The following is a 2,500-nucleotide window of genomic DNA, read 5'->3' as shown; positions in this document are numbered from 1 at the left end:
GATGAATTGACTAAATGCAGCTTCCTGCCTTTTTAATAGGATCAAAGTTCCGTGTGTTGTCAGTTAGCATCTGCCTTGTATTTATAAGACAAATAATAATATTGTTGCTGAATGCAGCTTGTGTGTGCTTTGTGCTCCCTTACCCTGTTCAAATGATGAAAAGAAATAAAGTTTGTATTTTATCCAACTACCTGTGCTATAAAGTGATGGCTACAGTGTTTGTAATTTCTTCTACTTTTTCAGTGACACAAAGTTCAAGCTGCTTATCTAATTGGTGAAAAAGCAATGTCTGTTTATCAGACTCACTTTGACTATATATGTTGTACCAAGAGATTGTTTATCGTTTACGGCCATACCAGCCTGGGTACGCCCGATCTCGTCTGATCTCGGAAGCTAAGCAGGGTTGGGCCTGGTTAGTACTTGGATGGGAGACCGCCTGGGAATACAGTTGCTGTAAGCTTTTTGTCCACGAGGGTGTGCTCTTACACTATTTCATCAGCAACACTGCCTTGTAGTAAGCATTTAATGATGAATTGACTAAATGCAGCTTCCTGCTGCAAAATGCAGTCTGTTTATCAGACTCACTTTGACTATATATGTTGTACCAAGAGATTGTTTATCGTTTATGGCCATACCAGCCTGGGTACGCCCGATCTCGTCTGATCTCGGAAGCTAAGCAGGGTTGGGCCTGGTTAGTACTTGGATGGGAGACCGCCTGGGAATACCAGGTGCTGTAAGCTTTTTGTCCACGAGGGTGTGCTCTTACACTATTTCATCAGCAACACTGCCTTGTAGTAAGCATTTAATGATGAATTGACTAAATGCAGCTTCCTGCCTTTTTAATAGGATCAAAGTTCCGTGTGTTGTCAGTTAGCATCTGCCTTGTATTTATAAGACAAATAATAATATTGTTGCTGAATGCAGCTTGTGTGTGCTTTGTGCTCCCTTACCCTGTTCAAATGATGAAAAGAAATAAAGTTTGTATTTTATCCAACTACCTGTGCTATAAAGTGATGGCTACAGTGTTTGTAATTTCTTCTACTTTTTCAGTGACACAAAGTTCAAGCTGCTTATCTAATTGGTGAAAAAGCAATGTCTGTTTATCAGACTCACTTTGACTATATATGTTGTACCAAGAGATTGTTTATCGTTTACGGCCATACCAGCCTGGGTACGCCCGATCTCGTCTGATCTCGGAAGCTAAGCAGGGTTGGGCCTGGTTAGTACTTGGATGGGAGACCGCCTGGGAATACAGTTGCTGTAAGCTTTTTGTCCACGAGGGTGTGCTCTTACACTATTTCATCAGCAACACTGCCTTGTAGTAAGCATTTAATGATGAATTGACTAAATGCAGCTTCCTGCTGCAAAATGCAGTCTGTTTATCAGACTCACTTTGACTATATATGTTGTACCAAGAGATTGTTTATCGTTTATGGCCATACCAGCCTGGGTACGCCTGATCTCGTCTGATCTCGGAAGCTAAGCAGGGTCGGGCCTGGTTAGTACTTGGATGGGAGACCGCCTGGGAATACCAGGTGCTGTAAGCTTTTTGTCCACGAGGGTGTGCTCTTACACTATTTCATCAGCAACACTGCCTTGTAGTAAGCATTTAATGATGAATTGACTAAATGCAGCTTCCTGCCTTTTTAATAGGATCAAAGTTTCCGTGTGTTGTCAGTTAGCATCTGCCTTGTATTTATAAGACAAATAATAATATTGTTGCTGAATGCAGCTTGTGTGTGCTTTGTGCTCCCTTACCCTGTTCAAATGATGAAAAGAAATAAAGTTTGTATTTTATCCAACTACCTGTGCTATAAGTGATGGCTACAGTGTTTGTAATTTCTTCTACTTTTTCAGTGACACAAAGTTCAAGCTGCTTATCTAATTGGTGAAAATGCAATGTCTGTTTATCAGACTCACTTTGACTATATATGTTGTACCAAGAGATTGTTTATCGTTTATGGCCATACCAGCCTGGGTACGCCCGATCTCGTCTGATCTCGGAAGCTAAGCAGGGTGGGCCTGGTTAGTACTTGGATGGGAGGCCGCCTGGGAATACCAGGTGCTGTAAGCTTTTTGTCCACGAGGGTGTGCTCTTACACTATTTCATCAGCAACACTGCCTTGTAGTAAGCATTTAATGATGAATTGACTAAATGCAGCTCCTGCCTTTTTAATAGGATCAAAGTTCTGTGTGTTGTCAGTTAGCATCTGCCTTGTATTTATAAGACAAATAATAATATTATTGATGAATGCAGCTTGTGTGTGCTTGTGCTCCCTTACCCTGTTCAAATGATGAAAAGAAATAAAATTTGTATTTTATCCAACTACCTGTGCTATAAAGTGATGGCTACAGTGTTTGTAATTTCTTCTACTTTTTCAGTGACACAAAGTTCAAGCTGCTTATCTATTGGTGAAAATGCAATGTCTGTTTATCAGACTCACTTTGACTATATATGTTGTACCAAGAGATTGTTTATCGTTTACGGCCATACCAGCCT

At 40.6% G+C, this 2,500-nt stretch overlaps 5 non-coding genes across 5 annotated transcripts; all 5 read left to right on the top strand.

Moving 5' to 3' along the window:
- Positions 1–342: 342 nt before the first annotated feature.
- On the top strand, positions 343–460 carry LOC115180719 (5S ribosomal RNA). The gene has a single exon (XR_003873146.1). It is a non-coding gene; the product is annotated as a 5S ribosomal RNA (ribosomal RNA).
- A 161-nt stretch (positions 461–621) lies between these two features.
- LOC115180739 (5S ribosomal RNA) lies at positions 622–740 on the top strand. Its single transcript, XR_003873157.1, has one exon. It is a non-coding gene; the product is annotated as a 5S ribosomal RNA (ribosomal RNA).
- Positions 741–1,149: 409 nt separating this feature from the next.
- On the top strand, positions 1,150–1,267 carry LOC115180718 (5S ribosomal RNA). Its single transcript, XR_003873145.1, has one exon. It is a non-coding gene; the product is annotated as a 5S ribosomal RNA (ribosomal RNA).
- A 161-nt stretch (positions 1,268–1,428) lies between these two features.
- LOC115180711 (5S ribosomal RNA) lies at positions 1,429–1,547 on the top strand. Its single transcript, XR_003873138.1, has one exon. It is a non-coding gene; the product is annotated as a 5S ribosomal RNA (ribosomal RNA).
- Positions 1,548–1,956: 409 nt separating this feature from the next.
- Positions 1,957–2,074, top strand: LOC115180721 (5S ribosomal RNA). The gene has a single exon (XR_003873148.1). It is a non-coding gene; the product is annotated as a 5S ribosomal RNA (ribosomal RNA).
- Positions 2,075–2,500: the final 426 nt, after the last annotated feature.

This window comes from Salmo trutta, unplaced genomic scaffold (genome assembly GCF_901001165.1).
Source record: "Salmo trutta unplaced genomic scaffold, fSalTru1.1, whole genome shotgun sequence".
Lineage (NCBI taxonomy): Eukaryota > Metazoa > Chordata > Actinopteri > Salmoniformes > Salmonidae > Salmo > Salmo trutta.
The sequence above is the reverse complement of the archived record's forward strand: the minus strand, read 5'-3'. Positions and strand labels throughout refer to the sequence as shown.